This window comes from Pipra filicauda, unplaced genomic scaffold, assembly GCF_003945595.2.
Source record: "Pipra filicauda isolate LSUMZ 115617 unplaced genomic scaffold, ASM394559v2 scaffold19_size4547281_pilon, whole genome shotgun sequence".
Taxonomy (NCBI): domain Eukaryota; kingdom Metazoa; phylum Chordata; class Aves; order Passeriformes; family Pipridae; genus Pipra; species Pipra filicauda.
This window is the reverse complement of record NW_024104309.1, coordinates 3,427,343-3,447,100: the sequence shown is the minus strand read 5'-3', so window position 1 is coordinate 3,447,100 and position 19,758 is coordinate 3,427,343. Positions and strand designations below refer to the sequence as shown.

General features: G+C 40.0%; 1 long non-coding RNA gene across 1 annotated transcript; it reads left to right on the top strand.

Moving 5' to 3' along the window:
• Window positions 1-13,964: 13,964 nt before the first annotated feature.
• LOC120323128 lies at window positions 13,965-18,028 on the top strand. The gene is made up of 3 exons (XR_005563311.1): window positions 13,965-14,187; window positions 15,584-15,735; window positions 17,971-18,028. It is a non-coding gene; the product is annotated as an uncharacterized LOC120323128 (long non-coding RNA).
• Window positions 18,029-19,758: the final 1,730 nt, after the last annotated feature.

The following is a 19,758-nucleotide window of genomic DNA, read 5'->3' as shown; positions in this document are numbered from 1 at the left end:
AAGCAAAGATAAGTGTGACTATGAAAGCAGGGTGTGAATGTGTGATAGAAATAGTGCCTGTGACTTCATGAATGCTGAGTTACTCCATCTGGGACCACCATGGTGTTGGCTTCCAATGAATGAGAGTCCCAAGGGTTATTGCTGGCTGCTGCCCCAGCAATTCTAGGAAGCTGCTCTAGAAAGTATCTTCATTATTTTGTGTTTGTCATGTCTGCACCTCCATCCCTTCAGCTGCTTGGGAAATATTCTTGGACAAGATATGCTTGACAGGTGGGGAAAAATCAAGCAAAGCAAAATGCTGATCTCTTCCAAAGTCAGAAGTGTTACCACGTTGGCTGAGACTCCAACATTGCCATGTTAGCCATATAGAAAAATGGCGTGGAAAGGAAAGCTTTAGTGTGGTTGGGAGTTCTCACAGTCCTGTTTTTGTGTTATTTGTGTTTGCGACAGTATCAGCTTTTTCCACATAAATACCCGGAAGGCAAAATTTCCTTTTTTTTTCTGCAAAAGCTCCAATAAACAATCGCTTGGTGCCTGCTCTGCAAACTGACCCTCTTCCTGAGATAGAAATGTGAGGGCTTTGCTTGTTGTCAATGAGCCTGTCATGGTTTTCAACATGTTACTTTGCAAGAAATTCATTTCCAGTGATCAGCTTATAAACCTGCCATAAGGAAGTGTGTTTTCACACTAGTCTAGTGTACTTCTTGTTTTCAAACTCTCAGGGACGTAGAAATACACCAGATTTTTGGCAGCACATGGTTTAAAAATCAGCACCAACGTATCTATTGAACATCTCAAATGGGTAAAGGAAAGGGCAGGTTTCATCAGGGGTCAGTAAACAACGAACATCTGCCTTGCCAATCTTTTCTTTTAGTGCAGTATTGTGCAGTCCCAAAAATCCTTCAGACATATGTTGAACAGAGTTTCAAAGCACTCAAGCCTCCTGCTTCTGCTGATATTTTGGCCAGTGCTTAACCCTATGTGGTTCAGTCAGGATTTATTTCTGACTGCAACTGAATCAGACTGAGTGGATTTGGATTGTGTTTTGGGCTGGGAAGTTGAGGTCTCTGATTTCCAGCAGGTTGGATGTAGTGTGGCAGAAGCTCTCTAATCCTCTTGTGCAGTTACCCAAGAAAAACAGATGAGTGAAGTATGAACTGATGTTCTTCACCCCTCTTTGTCAGATCTTGGCATTTGACACTTAGCATTAATGTGCTTATTATAGCACGTCCATGCCCAGTGCAATCTGCCCCGATTGGCCATAATAAATAGTTCCACAACGGTCTTCAGCCAAGTGAGTGTTTGACCTACTAATGCATCTTACACTCTGCCTTGGAGCTCTGCGGTGCTGCGCTGCGTAGGACACAGCAGAGCTCTCTGAAGGTCAAGCTCAGCTACAAGGAACAGCCATCTGGTGACCCCTTGCTTAAAGCATCAGTCTTCATTCCCAGAACATGCAGCCAGTGGATTGCCAGCAGATGCAGTTAATGCCAAGCCTGGGTGTTGTGATGGCACAGGGAGAGAAGTGATCCACCAGGAAGCTCCGCTCCAGCCCACGTGAGGCTTTATGGATAGACTGGTGCCCAGGAGGTGACACAGCAGGTCAGCTCATGGATCACCAGGAGGAACTTGCTCATGCTCTGCTCTGTCTAAACATTGACAAACTGTGAGTCATCTTCAGGAGCAGTCACAAGCAGAATCAATTGCAACTGCCCAACATGGACACACTTTGCTTTTAGTTTCTAAAACCTGAAAGGCTTCCAGCTCCTGGCCCAAGTTTGTAGATAGAAAATGAAAGAGGCCAAAAGCAGCATTGGAGCAATTGAGACTTAAGCACAGTGCCAAAAGCAGGTTTAGGTAGTGTGGAGGTGTGTCCTGCTCTGTTCAATTCTTACTTTATCTGCCTGAAATGTTAAGTAGTGCATGTTAATGTAAAGTAGTGATGCTGGTCTTGGAGACAGGTGTCCGCTGAGAGCTGAGCAGATTCATTGCTCGTTGTCCTGCTCAACTTCATTAGATAGTCTGTATCTTATAATAGTAGTTTGACCATGTCTGAAAGATGGTTCTCTGGATGAAATGATAGGAAAAAAGAAAACCCCAAAAAGCCTCAAGACAGAAACCTGAAAAGAAACATTCTCCATTTCTAATTAAGACCTGAATCAAGTGGGAGAGAGTGTGCTGATGCATCACCTTTGATCCTGTACTGGGTAACTTGTCCAAAATACTGTAATTATATAACTACAGGTGAAGTTTCTCACCTACTCTGCATATTTTTAGGCAACTGCATGTTGTAGTATGGTTGTGGGTTTGTGCTTTTTAAACTTATGTGGTGCTCCAAATGCTACTGGAAAAAGCACTTCCAATCCACGTCTTTGAAAGGGAGGGGAATCAGAAATATTACACATGTAGTTGTGTAGCGTGGTTGACCAGATATTTTTTGGGAGGGGAGTAAAAAAGCACTGAATAGCCAAATTTTTGGATTATCTTTCCCTTTTTTGTATTATTTAATCCCCCTGTTGTGGCTCTGCTGGTAATAAACCCTCAGTCAGGTTTCCCCTTAAGATAAAACAGGTCTTGCAATGATTTCAGCCTGGTGAAAAAAAATATAATTTATTGTTTGAGAAGTATTTGCTTACAATTAACTTCTATCACAGACACATCAAGCTTTCATAAAGGAGCCTTTCTGATATGTAGTGACTTATGTCCACACCAGTCACAGGCTTAAATATGTAATAACTGACAATGTCTAGGAGACTTTTTCTTCTGCTTGCTTGCTGACAGAATTTTGTCACAAACTAGAGAAAGAATCACACACCCTTTGAACAGGGAATCATTGAATTTATTTGGCTAATGAGTCAGGAACAAATGCAAAGAGTTTGACCTACTTCTAACCTCGGTTTTACTGACCTTATCAGAAAGTAAAATAGCACTTCTTACTCCTATATCCCAGCCCAAAGTAGTTCTCTCCCAACAGTAGCCAACCATGTCTGAGATGGCGTGGAAAATGTTTGTTGTCTTGCGTGAAAGAAAGTGCAGCATGCTCAAAAGTGAGTCCAAGCTCCTTTAATCCTCTTAAGGCTCAGTACTACATGAACATAGATTCAGGATCTGAGTAAGTCAACAAAATGTGGATATTTTTCATACTAAAGCCTCTCTCTGAATAAATGATTCTCCTTGGCCACACACAAGAGCAAGGTGCCATTGTGCAGTAGTGATACACACAGCCATTGCAGTTCCCAAGTTCCCATCCTCTGGTATTGAGTTCCCCTTTGTATCTACCTGCAGAATGAGAAACTTCTTGATGCATTTTGATGAGTCCTGGTACCCTGAGCAGTGACCAGTGGTGTAGGAGACTGTTTTTACGTGCATGTGAACCAGGTAGTTTTTTCCCTTGGTTATATACCGTGCAGAGACAAAACCAGAGGCAGACAGGCTAGTAACACGATGTTTTTATCTGGTATGTAATACCAAGATTCATCCGAATTTTGTGTGAGCAGAAAACCAGGCACTTATTTGGAAATAGCCACCTACTCCTGGGGATGTGTGGCACCACCCCCTGCCCTAAGGTTGTGGGACATGACCACAACATCCTTTTGTTGGGTGACCCTACAGGGATGTGATGGTGCTGAGCTGAATGACCCTTTCACAGCTGTCCCACTCCATTCCAAGACTCTGTTCTTACCGATTGCAAGGAATCAGATTGTACTTGCAGGGTCCAGCATTTAAGTATCTACTGTATAATTCTTGTAGTACTGTGGTGAGGCAGGCTTGTATTAATACCACCTCATCTTGGAAGCCTTCAAAGCCTGTCAGTATGCCTGATACTGTTTGGCACTTAGATATGACAGTGAATGGTAATTTGCAAGTGCCTCAAATGGACAGAAAATAGTTTTCATTATTTTTACATGATTAGGAGTAGTGTCAAGCACTCTGTAAGAGCTCAGCTCTTACTCAGGCTGTGGTGTTCCCTAACAGGTGGCCGTGAGTGGTACAGCATGTCCCATCCTTGGTGTGGGTCTCAAGAGGTTGAGGTCAGTTCCTGGGCTCAGCACTGACCTTCTGGGTGACCTCGGGTGGAGGAAGCAGCTTGTTTATTGCCTCTTGCAGAATGCTCTGGGAGTTACAGATGGAAGTGCTATATAGAGGGACAGCATGACTGTTGTGTTAATGGGTGTTGGGGAAACATGGGTTGCAAAAGAACAAGTGGGTGTAATGAAGGAGGAAGAAGAGTAGGAAAGTGGTGGAGAAGGTGGGAAGGGGTATTTGCTCTTCTCCGCTGCAGTGGGACCTGAGTGAGGATGTTTGGGTACCAAAGTACTCATGCCCTTGGCACCAGGACTTCTGACAAATCAGCCAGTCTCCTCTCATGTTGGCTTTTGCTGCTTCTCTCTGCAGACCAAATGATGTACTTTGCCTTTGAAGAAGCTGTAATTACAGAAGAGGCTGGCAGCACTTTCCTGTGGTGGTAATGGATATATCAGCACTTCCACAAACTCCCTTGTGAGGGATTTACAACTCTGCCATTAATATTAGACACACAGTGGATGTATAAGCTGTTTGCCCAAAAGTATTAAAAAATAGTTTTAAAATGGTGTAGCAAATTTTAGTAGGCCTTGTCTAGAAGCAAACTCGCACTGGTTTGATAAAAAGGGATTTTTAACATAGTTGGGTTAGAGTATTTCTTATTTGTATGTAATGCCTCGTATCTGGCTTGAGGGTGACTTATTTCAGCTTATTCTGATTTTAATAAACTAGAATCTATGCAGGAGTTCTGTAAGGATTCCTTCTTCATGCAGAGCATCCCCTATGCTGAACAGGTATGGTACCTAATGGGTTAAATAATACAATATTCTGATAATACAGATGAGGGTCAGGACACAGAACCAGCAAGTATTTAGACAAACTGATTTTGAACATCATTTTGAGCAGATTAAATGGTACAGATTGTTTGAGCCACTTCCTCAAACTGAAGGCAGGAGAAATGCTGAGACTTCAGCTATGTTAGTTGCTATCACGGTGTTAAAACTGAGAGGAAATATCAGAACCGCTCAGCTCACTTTAACATAGAACAGCACAAACATCCTTTTATTCTCTCCCATCTTCTTTATTGCATTGGGTTCGCATGAGACAACATTTGTCTTCTGTTTCTCTGAGTTAAAAATTACATGCATGCTTGCTGGAATAAACAAAAGCTCTGAATGTCAGAGGTAAGGCTGAAGGCTTTTTCCAGCGGATGATCTTCAGTATCAGGAATTCATGGTTCAAAAGGCACTTTCCTCTGGTAATGGAGTCCGAAGCAGTGTTAATATGTATTGCTTTCCCCTCTCCAAGAAAATACTTCTGGCAGGAGGAAGGGAGGGAGGAGGGAGGAGGACACTTCTCTGGTGTGGAGATTTTTCTATAAGTAAGGAATAAGAAGCAATATAGGAGGCCTTGTACTGTCATCAAAGCAAGACTTCTTAAAAATCAGGTCAGATCCTGGGAGGTCCATAGGATGGTGGACTGACCCTGAGCCCTTGGGCACTTTCCCAGTCCTATTTATTCTTTCTATGCTTTGCAGTCCCTTTGTCTAGTGATGGCTTTCACGTGGAAGTCCTTCTGCAAAAGAACTGTCCCTTCTCCACTCCTGTAGTGCACAGTGCAGTAGGTTCCAGTGGTGACTTTGCTCAGCAGTAATATTAATATTTATTGCTACTGCTCTTGCCATCACTTAACAAATTGATTAGAAAATGGAGAAGCACATTCCAAGAGAGCCTAACAGAGCCTCTTGATCAGCTCTTAATCAAGACCCAACCTGATTTGTGGCTTGTTTTTTTTTCCATCTGTTTTCAGCTTCTGAAGACAATCTAAGTTGGGAGTTTAAGAAACATTCAGCTGTCAGTCTAGGAAACTTTTTTTTTTTGGTGGAGTATGCATTCATGTTGAAAACTGTAGTGCAGAAATTCACATGTAACAATATTTTAGCCTATAAAATTGCTTTTTCCTTCTGAATGTATTTAAAAGTATTTTAGACTGTAAAGGTGTCTTTTTGCTCCTGAATGTAAGGGGTTTTCTTCATTTAGGAGCAAAAAATACTGAAGTCTTATGTCAATATGGTGAATGTCCTTAAGAATTCTTGTGAATCCATGAGCTATAACAACTTATATATAGATGGCAATTTGGCCAGCAGGCAGGAGCCAGTGCAGAGCAAATTTTCAAAATGAGAAACTTCTATAAATTTTATGTGGATCTTGCGCTCTGTGCGTGGAAACCCTTTCCATGCAAATGAAAATAATCCTGGTGCTTCAGCTTGTCAGGCAAACTCATGGAGGTCCCCATGGAGAATAGGATTGGAGGTGCTACTTGATTGAGTTCACACAGCTTAATATACAGGAGGATGTTTCTGAAAATTCAGCCAGTCTAACATTTTAGTTATAACTGAACAATATGGAGACTTGTTAGACACTCAAACCATCCCATATTTAATACTTTCAGAATTAATAACTGATTCAGCTTGGGACATGATGAATGTCTGTGTCAAAGTCTAAGCATATCTGGCTTTTGTTCCAGCATATTCCAGAGAAAAAACATTCTTTTATGACTCTCCTAGTCTATGCATTTTTAAAAACACAGAATAAAAAGTCTTGGCAGCAATCCAGTCACTAGAATGATATTCATTCCAGGAATATTCTGAAGACCACTGCTTGCTGTTCATCCTCCTGGTATTTGTCAGTTGCTTGTTCTTTTTACAATTGAGACTTTTTGTTTGTTTGTTTGTTTGTTTTTTACTTTAAAAATTGTATGTGGTTTTGATTTCCTCTAGTAAAAAGACATAAATTCTAGTTGATAAAAGCTGTTTATTTACCTGAATTTATTCACAAGCCATCACAGACCTTTAAACTTTACAAAGCAAGTTTGAAGAAGGGTGTAAAGCCACAGTATGATAATGTCTTTCAATCTTCATCCCTTATGAGATACTCAGATGAGATATTAATACTTTCATTTCTATAGAGAAAACCTTTATCGAGTGGGGAGTTCCTGAAAGGGTGAAGAACCACATTTTTTTGGTGTTACTCAAGCCTGAATAACTGGTTATTTGCCTCCCTACCTATGCTTGGAGGTGTAACACAAAGTTATCAGAGCAACTGCAGTGTAAGTTACCCTGAAATGTCTCAGAAACAACTTCAAAGGTAGAATGTCTACTGGTGAATATTGGCTATGTCTAGCAACACGTGGGAAATCTGCTTTATGGCAAAAGAGGAGTCAAAAATACTCAGTCTGCTTTGAAGATACTATGATTTACAAAAACAAAACCAAACCCAAACAGTTACTTTCAGTCATAAAATTAATGACACTGAATAACAAAAAGAGAATTTGGTCTTAAAGAAATGTGCACTCCTTGAAGTTGGTTCAATTATTGATTCTGTCATTTGCAATAACTCAGAAATGCTGAGATGTTTTCAAGCAGCCTTTTCATTTTCATACAGAGATTGCAGAGGTGCTTGTTCAGCAGGATGGGAGGATGAACTCTGCATCCAAATATATAAATAACTGACTAGACTTTTAGTTTTTCCATCATAACAGTTGTTTCAATCACCACCCTTTTACCAGAGAAGGTATTTTGACTTATGATTTTATAAAGACAAAAATACCTTGGAGATCAGTAGTGCTTGGAACATCTTTCTATAAGAAGGAAACCTTAATATTAAAGCTGTCATATGCAAACTGTCAGGAATCAAATACTTGTACATTGACAAACACTTTGTTAAAGAAACTGCTCCAAGGTGACAGCTTGTAAACTTGGGGGTTATTTTGGGACAGAAAGGGTCAATATGACCACCTGCTTTGTGGGTCATGGAAATGTAGCCATTTCTTTTGGATGTGAGCCCAAAGAACAAGTCTGTCTGACATTTCAGTGCTCTCATTCCCTTCAAGTGATTTTTCTTCCCATAAAAAATAATAGCTTTTTGCTTCAGGAGTACAATTATGTCCAGTCCAAAGACAACTCTGATTTTGTAATCAATGTGTTCAAATGGGGAAAAAATCGAAAGTATAGTGACTAATTTTGAGCTTTGAATAGTTTATGTAGAAAAAGGATAGATTTTTCTCATCACTTGTAGGCTTCAAGTCAAGATTTGCTATTGTTTTAGCTTGGTAAGAAGGCAGAGTACAGAGAGAGGATGAAGACAGGGAAATTTTGTGGCACGGTTTATGGAGGAGGATCTGACGATATGCACAAATGATCCCTCCTGGCCTTCAGACTGCTGAATTACTTCATGCATGTTAACCAGAGTTTATAGAAAATCCATGCAGTGGAAATTACCAGCCTCATGAAACAGGCTGAAACACTTTGCTGTATTGCTCTTTATTTTTCCACATGTGAACAAAATGTCAGAAGAACTACATAACGTGATAGCACATTACAAATCAGCTTACCTATGCTGAAGGAAAGAAGCAGATATTCCTGTAATGGCTACTGCATTTGTAGTAATTAAGGGTGATTGGTGTGGTACTGGTGCACTTCTGTGCAAAAATGGTGAGTTCCCCTTCCAACTCCCGCCTATTGCTCACTGGCAAGCTAGAACAAATAACACTGCATGCTAAATATAAGTGGCTAGATCCTACTGTGGATCCATCTGCAAACATACCACGTGCCAGTTGCTCTAGGTAGGGTATCTTGGCATGGACATCTGTTTACAGGGAAAACCTTTTTTTTTTTTTTTTTTCTGCCCTAATTGTTTCCATGTATTTCAGACTTGGGTTTCTCTCATTTCATGGACATGAGAGCAATTAGCCAAGAACTTACAAGCTCAGCAGAGTTGGGGGAGTAGTTTATAAACAAATCAAGGTTGCTCACAAGGCATGTTTTCTCAGATCCGGGGAAATGGTAAATACAGTCATCTCCCAATTAGTCGGGCCAGTAAGGGAGAGATAGGATAACCTGGATAAAGAAAACACAAATACTCCAAAACACATGTAAATGAGTCAATAAGATTGCATGATAAAAGCATAAAATGGAAAAGGTTTATGATGCTTTTGGCTTAGATTCCTGGGTGTTAATGAGCTCCTGAGCTGGGAAGTCTACACAGTGTGCTGCTTTATGCTTAGCCCAAGTCTACCACGTGTGGTGTAAACATTTCCCTGGTTCCTCAGCCCTAAGAAATCCCATTCCTTGGTGAGTATGCCGTGTTCATGCACAGGGCTGTGAGCAAGAGCACTGTCTCCTGAGTCATGTGTGGCTTGGTCTGTGTACCAGCATCACCAGGAGCTCTGGTTATGGGGCAGTGTGGGTGCAATCCCCTCTGCCAACAGAGCATCCCTCATCTGCTGCACAGGCACCCTGCACAGCTCACTCCATGCAAGGCTTTCCCAGGATCTAATTGGAACAGATATTCTTCTGTCTCCTCTCTGTATTGTTGTCACTCTCCCATACTTCTTTAATTAAATAGCTTCTGCCTGCTGTTCCAATAGTATCTGCTTGCCAATAGTTAAACTGACATTTTCTCTAAATGCACTGTGTTATAATTCAGCCTGGCTTACACTGATGGGCTTTTCTGAGCTCTGAGGAAAACGTAGTGGAAAGTGTCTTACTAAAAGTTAACTTGTAAAGCATAACAGAACCAGATATACTGTGCCATGTGGTATCTTAAAAGCTGCTGACCTGTGGTCAAAATTAAAGTATACTACTAAACTAAATGTCTAAAACTTTATATATAGTAAAAAAAGATGAACATAACTTTAAGGAATTGCTACAGTATATGTTGACTACTCTGCAGCACTTGCTTTCAAAATAAGTATTGGAATTTGGAACATGCAAATATTGTTAATTATTCCTGAACACTTAAATATCCACTTTGACTTACTGCACATTTTATTCCTTTGGTGCAATATGTGTTCTCAGCTGTCCAGAACCACACAAGGTTGATGCAAGTCAGTACATTTCATTTTTTAGGATGGACCTTCAAGAGTTAAAGACCTTTGTTTTGAATAGACAATGGTATCTCCTGGTATTTTTTCAAAACCCAGAGTCTTGTCTTGGACAAGACTTTCTGTTTCTGCTGCTAATGTGTATCAGTTGGCTGAGTGATACTGGAGTGATGGTGGAGGCTTATGTGCAGGTGTTGCATACAGCTGTAAACAACCTGGGCATTTGTGGTTCCCAGGCTTTAGAGATGGGTGCCCACGGTTTATTGGGCATGGTGCTATTCAGTCAAGGGTTGAACTTGATGATCTTGGAGGTCTTTTCCAAGCTTAATGATTCTGTCTCTAAGTCTGGTTACACCACAGGGCTCCTGTCCAGCATCCTCACCCTGAACAGCAGCAGGGGTTATGCAGGTGGCTCCACTGAAGCCCAGTGGGCTCCCAGGGGGTGTATCTTGTGAGAAAGGGTTGGAGACTGAGGCCTTGAATATGCAGCAGGAAAGTGTCCATTTCTACCGACTCTCTTGGTAAAATTAAGTTTTCTGCACTGATGCTGAAAGTTTTCAGAATCAAGCCCTTGTCTGTTTCATCACTGCCAAACCCGAGGAGGACAGTGGTGATGCACGTCCACTTTGCAAATGCCTATGGATTTGTTTTTTTAAGAAGAGCCAGGTACATGTATACCAGTCATCTCCTTAGCACCGAGCCTCTCCAGCACTCTAACCCTATACTTTAGTCACTACTGACAGGTAGAGGGCAAATTTGCATAATGAACTGTTTAAATATTCAGTTTTATCAAGGCTTCAAGGCACTATTTGTCCTCCGCATCTTCAATAGCTAGTGACCCTATCTAAATCAACATCATTTGTCAAATCAAATTAGACTTGTTGTTAATTTCAGACAGTGATGTTCATCTTTTTGATGCTTTCAAACAACTCTGAGGTAAATCCCTGTGACATAATGCTGCTTAGATATGCTAAATGAGTCACTTGTTCAATGCTGCAATTGTCAGAAAAATATGAAACTTAGCTCTAAGGTAAATATTGTTGGGTCACTTGAAATATATGCAAATTTGACATTTCTCTGCTGATTAGCATATCTACACATCAAAGTTTTCTATATATCACATCAGATATTTTTGATTCAGGAGAGTTAAGGTCAGTGGCACTTGGCATACTCTTTACTTTGCATCAGACAAGATGAGAAATGAAAATCTTCTCAGGGAAACTTTCCAGCTCAAACCTTACTTTGCTGAAATAAGAACATTGCAGAGGAGCAGGGAAAAATAGCACAGGTTCCTGGTTTTCAGTATAAAACTAATAGAGGAATATAAAGAGGTTATTCATTTAACTAATGAATTCCAAAGGAAGAAAAAAAAAGGAATCAATAAATATTTAGGCACAGAGGCAGCTAAAAGCTTCTCTTAATTACTGCAGGGAATTTACCTATATAAAGTATACATCTGCCTATGCATGTGTTTGATTTGGAAATTAGTCTTTCAATGAAAAAATGAGTAGGTATGTCCTGTTCTTTTAAAAGTTGTGTTTTGATTTGTGTCTGAAATGCGTCAGTGGAAGTTTTGCACTGTCCTCCCACAAATCCACCTGTGCGTGATGGAGCTGCAGCTCCCAAGTTAATTAGCTCCATGATTGCTTCCATAGATGCTAATATAACTGGTCAGGAGAGTTAATTGTGCACTCATTTTTGCACATCAGGCCTTTAGAGATCATCAATAACTTGTCAGAGGGTTCAGGTCTCCAAAACTCTCTGTGAAAATCCATTGTGTTCCATGATAGATGTGTTTGGTTTGAGTGGTCCTGGGCTGTCATGTACATAGTCACACGAAGGATAATTGATGTAGCCCCTTTGGAGTCCTGATACATGAACAGATCTGCCTCAATGAGGGTAAGAAAACACACACTAAGTAGGTAATAAAAATTCTCCAGCTTCTTTTGCTGGAGAATAAACTGAGCACAGAGTCTTTCTGCTCTGCTGCAGTGGAGTAACTCAGTCGTGTAGATGCTTTTTTATTCTTTCCAAAAAGAGTGAAACTATCTCAACTGCATCATCCAGTGAATGCCAGCGAAATTTTGTTTTAAAAATAAAACAAACGTTTTTCAAATTATTGGAGCAGAAAGATGTGTCAGACACCACTAACATATGTTTATTTTTCTTTTTCTCTCCTGGAACTGAAGCATGGCCAAACTCTGTTTCCTTCTCTTTTACCTTGTGTGAGTATGTGTATACAGATATAAATTTTATACTTATTTTTTATAGGAGACCCTTCCTGCAACATCCTAGAAACAAATCAGATGATGGACATATTAGAATGGACTTATTAGACTCCAGAAAATAAGACACAGAAATGCCGGTTGATCCATTATTCCTTCAGGGCATATAGCACCACTCAACCACATTAGTAGTTGATGTTTGATGATAAATCAATAATAGCTTTTATCTTCTAAGTAAAAGATATTTTATTCTCTTCCGTCTTTTCTGTGATGGATGAGATAAAACCAGGAGCTGCACTCACATTCTTAAGGCAAGATTTTAAAACTATTTTGGTGTAAGATTCGCATTTGCAAGCTGCCCATGCTTCCCATATTGGCAATGATTTTGACAAATGTAAAAAAGTCACTAATATTTTGACACTTTCACTGCCCAACTATGATACCAGCTGGCTGTGAATTCAGTTATTCATTGTTCTGCTGTATTTTAAAGACTGGTCCAGAGCCAATGTACTGGACCAGCTCCATTCATTCATTTTCAAGACTGAAGTTTCAGCTAACTGTAGTGGCCATTTTTCAAACAGATCTGGAAACGTCTTCCAATTTAACAGGATCATACAGAACAGAAAAAGTCAAGTGTGCATGTAGATTTAAGACTCTTCCCTTCAAGGGAAGGAATATATATGTTTCAGCATGAGTCAACCTAGTCCTCACAGGATTTCTGACTGCTCTCAATTTTTTTTTTTTTTAAAGACATGACCAGTGCTTTCTTCGCACTAAAGCAAGCAAAAAAACTAAAATCTTGATGATGGTTAGATGCATTTAAAATAAAATTGGACTAAGGTATAGCTGTTCTGAATTCTTAAAATGAGAAATAGCCACCCTGTTCTCATGCTGCCTAAGATTTATAACAACTCAGTCAGTAATTTTAAAGAAACTAAAAAGAAACTTACACGTTTTTGGCTCCAGATAGGCAAATGCAACTTTAAAATAGACAGGGATGGAGCTCTTGGAAGTCCTTAGTGCACTTGCAGAGCAGACCAGAAGTACAGGACGCTCTGTAAGTCCAGTCTTTTTCAATCTGAGCATCCTGGAGAGCACATACACGCCTAAGTGAGCAGGTCCTTTTGAAGTGCCCTTCCTAAACAAACATAGTAAAAATGTGCTTACTTCCTAAGTCTTCTTTATTGTGCCTGCTAACGTTTTACACTATTTTCCAAAGTCAGTAACAATATTCATCCCTCTGGCTTGTAATACACTGATTAAAAAACAGATTGCCAGCAGTCATCTGCTATTGTCTGGCTTCCTAAATTCTGTTTCTGGTTTAATTTACTTGATTGTTCCATGCACTATTCATGAGTTCTATAATATTCCAAACTTTAATTTCAACAGATTAATTCTTACTAATTATTCAACATATGAACCTGCACATGAGAATTGTACTGTATGCACCATCCTGAGGCACAGAATGGAATGTCGAATCGTTTTCTGATTTCAAGTGGAAAACAAACTAATTATGTGGAAATATGATAATATATTGTGCTGCAGGGACCAGCCCTTTGTCTGTTTAGAAATGTTTACTTATGATCGGCTCCCTGTGTTATTTCTTCCAGGAGGAGCTGCCCTTTCTTAATGCATAAACATTATTGACTGGTCCATGATTCTTTACTTCAAGAAAGCTGATTTACATAATTTTGTATTACTTCCGTCTGGTGGAAACAAACAAGACATCCCAGGAAAGTAATAATTGGAAAGATAAGACACGGAAGTCCTTGGAAATGAAGGATCACTTATTTCTCTTTTATTTCTCCTACTTTTTTTTTTTAAGCTGTCACGCAGCTTTACCTCTGCGCTGTTTGATTTGATGCATATCAGCATCCAGCACTTCATCACAGCATGGGGTCCAAATCAACTATCAAGAACCTGAAGTAGAACACGCTTTCTCCAGTTTTCTGTCAACCTACTCCAGCCAAAGCTAATTGGATAGTGCTGGTACTGGGAAATATCGGGATACCGGATCATTCATTGTTTGGGAGGAGCACGGTGAAGCCCTGCTGGGGTCAGTGGAGCTGTCAGCCTGGTCTGTGGTGTCTCAGCCCTACCAGGCTAAAAACTGTGGCAACACACCAAAACCTCTCTGTCATTCTGCTCAGCTGAAAAAGAAATGATTTAGTTAAATATGGGAGGTGGGAGAGAAGGGAAATACCACCCCCCCAAAAAAAGTAATACATTTTTGCTTCCCATGACATGTGAAATGAGATATGTGCTAGAAATTGAAAGGTTGAAATATGTTTTCAGAAATTAATCACCAGAGAAAATTATAAAAATAAAATAGAGGAATGGAGTTTCTCAAGGGACCCTACTCAGTAGGGGCATTACGGAGCTAAGTCAAGGCTCTGTGAAAACAAACACCAGCAATGATGGGGGAAGGTAAAATCTGGACCATAGAATGACATTTTGATAGACCTTGGGTGATACAATATGGTTTAGGATATATCGTAGTACTTAATTCCCCCTAGAAAGCCAGCTCTTTAACAATCTGGCTTTCCATACTTTTATTTTCCCCAATAATTTTTAGTTTATAAACATCACAATTTCTAACACATTCCCCTATTTATCCCATTTATTTTTTCACTTTATAAGGGTAAAACAGTTTGTCTGCTTTCTGGCTCATTTTCTGGCTCATTTTTTCTATTATTTCTGCTAAAGACCCCAAGGAGCAATCAGAGGTATGTGTAACTAAAGCAAATAAAACCCCTGTCATGAATCCCATTCTAGGATCCAAATTTTGGATCCAGAAATATATTCTTTCAGCCATTTTTCTTTAGTAACTCTAATTAAAGTTTAAAATCATATTACTTCTATCTCAAAGTGTAAAAACTGAGTCAATGCTGTGACCAGAAGTTATTTTGCTCCTCTCTGAAAGAACATCTTCTCCCCTCTGTGCTGTCTTGATACCTGAATGTTGAGTAACAACAGGTCCTTATGCTGTGCATCTGCCTGTCCCAACCCTGCTGCTCAGTACTGGTTGAGAGGAGGGATGGAAAACAGAACTGATCTTGGGATGAATCCCTTCATTTGATTCAGCCACTGATCCAGCCACTGATGTACCAAAGATTTTTCCTGCCAGAAATAAAAATGGAGGAATCTATTTGTTGCAAAGCATGAGAAACACCTTAAAAAACTGTAGTATGAAATTACTGGTGTCAGTTAAAAATGGTTTCGTTCACACTTAATGAAGTGATCAGGGAATGAGGAGAAAGATGGGGCTATATGGATGTGATGGTTGTTTTTCTCATTTGGGCCCAGACTTGTAACTTGCTCCTTTGCTCAGAAATGAGAACTGTGGAAAAATTCCTTGGGAAATGGCTGTAGAGCATCTCTCAGTGGTACTTAAATACTGGAAATGTAAATATCATTGTGAACCAGCAAACTGGATTTTCTCTGCGCTGCAGATTCTTGGAAAGGCAATGCAAGGAAGCAGAGAAGAAAGGAGGATGATTCCCTAGTCCCAGGGTGTACTATGGATCCTGCTACAGCCTGCAGCTGTACCACTGGCTCTAGACTGTGATCTTGTCTGATCTCCAGCTCAGCTGTGCCAGATCAGGTCAGTCCTTGGCTGAGAGATGTTCCTGGGAAAAAAAAAAAATCGGAGATGTTTCCAGAAGTGAGAGGTGACTGAAGGCAGTTGGCTGGAGCTGAGTCAGACCCCTCTGGCCAGGGAAGAGACCTTTCTGCCATCTGTAGCTCCACACCTGCAGCCAAACCAGCGATATTTGCTGGCAGTCTGTGGAGTCGGTGATGATCACCACGCAGCACTTTTTCTCTTCCTTCCTATAGGCCTGTCTCTTCATGGAAGGATCAGTTCTCCCAGGTGGTCCCTAGCAGATTTACCTTCCATCTCCTTGGCTTGTGCTTTACTCCTTTCACTGCCTCAGCTCATCCCTGTCAGCAGGATTGGGCTTGCAGGACATTTTCTGTAAAGGACAGGCTCTCACTGTGATTTGTCATCACCAGCCCATAGAAACCCCAGGGAAGCCAAGAAATGGTAGGTCCTCAGCCACCTGAACAGGGCTACTGCTTGCACTTGTGCTGCTTCTGGTGCACACACCACCTCCTTTATTAGTAATTTATGGATATTGTGTACCCTGGCTTATCTGTCAGAAATTGCCATAAATAAGGTGCTGAGCATGCTCAGATTTACCATATACATTTTTTGCAGGGTTAGCTGCTGCCACCCATACTGTGTTTCACTGGAAAGAAACCTGCCATGGTTAATGACTTAAATGATTTGTGCTGAGAGACTTTTGCTGAGGGAGAGACTGATCCAAAGCCTGTTGAAATAAATGCAAAGAATAGCCTTGTCTCCAGTGGGCTTTGGATCAAGCCCAGATTCATGTTCATAATATACTGTCTTTTTTCATAATTTTGAGAGAATGGCTTTTTCTTTTGTCTGACAAGCCACAGCAGAGGGGAGTGGGGAAAGAAGGAAGGCAAAGAGAACCACAGAAACTGTGCTAAAGGAATTTAAAATGAAAACTGCATTAAAAATTTAGTATCTGAGCAAAAACAGACTACTTTGCTCTGGAAGGGTGAAAGGGAGAAAAAATATTATTTTAATATGTACCAAGCAAGGACAAGCACAAATGTGACCATGTCTGAGAACAGCAGAGAGCCACAGCCTTGGCTTACATTGAAAAGTTCTGGCAAATATCTCAATTTAAAAGAAGGTGTGAGAAGGAAGAGCCAGATCTGGCACAGAAGCCCCTACATGTTTGTGTGAAGCTGTACCACACTTAGCTTTCGAGACTTTTTGCCTGACTTGAATGCATATGTTTGACAAAAGGAAATGACATATTTATGTTTACTCCTTACATTACTGAGTCTTCTAAAGGGTTCAGGCGATTTGTACAAAGGGCTCTGCAAGGTTCTGGCTCATTCTCATCAAAGCAACCTGATAATTGAGGGTTGTACTAATTAAGATGTAAATTAACAGCACCTGGAGCTCGTGAGATGTGCAGGTAACTCTGAGATCACTAGTGGGGAAGGACGATTTTCTCACATGAGAAGTGCGAGTGGGTTGGCTCCACTGCAGGGACTCTTGGTCATGCAAAGACTCCCAGTGAGATCTGCTGTGAGATCACCATGCAAAGTGAGACTTTAAAGAGCAGTGGTCAGAGATTCTCCTAGCGTTTGTGTATATTTTGAGTTTTTCTAGTGGGCTCCGCTTGAATTATCTGTGATTTTTAAAATTTTCTTTCATGGGAAAAATTGTCTTGTAGGGGGTAAGAGACAAATCAAGAGAAAATCTGGTTATGCCTTTCAGGACTCTCTGTATTGAGTTAGTTTCTTTATGAAACTGGATACGTCTGTTAAAATTGCCTGTATGGAGACTTCTGGAAAGAGCATCATTTTGAAGTACCTTACAGAAAATGGTTCTTCTTGGGCTGGTTTTTCCTTCTAAAAGCCACTGTGCAATCAAGAAGGAGCTACATGAAAGTGGGAAGATGCAAACACACAAGTCTAGGCCGTCCACATTAAACACCCAAGAAGGGGAAACAAACCCCCTCATTTTCCTGCAGGAGTAGACATGAGTAAGAGATGTCAGTGCAGCTATGACATCTGTTTACATGGGGATTTTATGCACCTGTTCACTAGGCAATAACAAATGCTTACCATGGTGGTAGCTGTATCACACGGTACATATGCTGCTTCTGACATACATAACACCTCTTTAAGGAAACACATGGCCCCATATGTCATGAGAACTTGTTTACATTCTACAATACAGTAATGGAAAATATGTTTCATAATAAATGTTTTCATCATTTTTGTGTTTAAGGAAAGAATGGGAGTTTTACGCCCTAGCTGTCAAGCTGAGTGTCCTCCCTCATTGTTCTCATTGAGAGATGTGTGGCTCTGGAGCAAACATCCTACAAGCTTTCTAAGTTCAGAGGAGTTTGGATCTCAGCCGGTCAGTTTTAGTGGCCAATGCCTATGAAAAGGGTAAAATTAGGAAAAAGAAGTAAGATAGGAACATATATTTGGGTGTAAAACAGAGTATTTATTTATTTGGTTTGCTATCAAGCGACCAGTTTCTGGTCACTTTGACAAGAGCTAATGTTATATATTGCTTATGTAGAGCTCTCGGAATACTGAAGCCACCTCAGGAAGATTATTCCCATCATATTTAGAACTCCATCTTTTAGTTCAGTCGCCCTGGAACCAGGAAAAGGAATCATATTACTTCACATCCATAAAATGAAGCAGGTTCCTGCTTGAAGATTGTCCAGCCCAATCTCCAGAGAAATTAGTTTGAATAGCTTTTAGCTTTGATATGGTTTGAGTGAGATTATTCAGATTTATGTTGCCATTTTAAAGCTTTTCTCTTTCAGTAATTCTTCTGTTTTCAACTGTCAATGCAAGATTACTTGTACACATGGGCTTTGTCCTGGGTTCACTCCTCACTGCTGAGGCAAGATTTTGTCCTACGATTAAGCTAAAATGACAGTAAGAACTCAACAGAATAACCTTTTCCCTTGGAAGACAGGTCCAAGAGCTAATAATTCTCATTGTAGTGATTTTTTTCCCCTTGATATGTACACTAACTGTCAATTTCTGGTATTTGCTTTTGTGGAGTTACTAAACAAAAGCAAAAATCAGACTCTACCTTGTTAGGTGAAACCACTGATTTACAAACAAAGATGAAATGTGAATGTAGAGCTAAGTGGACAAACAACTTTTATTATTTTGATGTAAGGAATGATACGTTGATATATTGTTCAAATACATCTTTCCTCTGAGTAGTCCTTCTGTAAAGCAGTATCACCACTACTACAGCAGTTCACTTGATAGTAGTGAATGCATGAATAGAGCATTTATTCCAAAATATAATAGCCTAATCTTATCTCTTTGTGCATAGATTAATGTTGTTTAACAACAAAGACTTTCCATGAGTTTCATAGCATGTCCACTCCAAGTACTGTTTATTACCTTTTATCACCTCATCTATCACATATGCATATTAAAAATTAAAAAAAGCATTTTTTATTCTTTATTTTAAACTAGCTGCCTGATAACTTCTTTAGTGCCTTTAACTGCAGTTTTGTGAGAAATGAAGAGTGTATTTGGCTATTTTTTTCTGGTTTTTTTTGCATTGGTTTAGATTTTATGCAGTACAGTATTCATTGCTTTCTCCCAGTCTGCTTTGCAGACTGGAAAGTCCTTGTCTGTTTTGGCCAGGCTTGGACAAGTGACGTAAGTCTCTGCGATCTGATAAACAGAGGTCACAGAGCACTTCAAAACCTTCTTCTGAAATGTGTCAATGGTAAAACTATAAAAATAGATTGAACTGCACTTTTGGTGACATTTTCTGACTTATCCATTCTCAGTGTTAGTTCCTGAGTTCCTTGGAGCTTGTGCAATATGTTAGGGCACGAAGCTACTCTTGCCCATATGTATTTGAGGACAAAGATACTTATTTTGAGCACGTCATTGCAAAAAGTTAAAACAAAACACCTCCCAAACTGTCTGGTTCTTGCAGTTTGCTTAATGGAGAGAAGCATGACATATTATTTAATAACACCAGAAGCCCAAGGCCCTAATTTAACAAAGCAAATAAGTCTCTGAC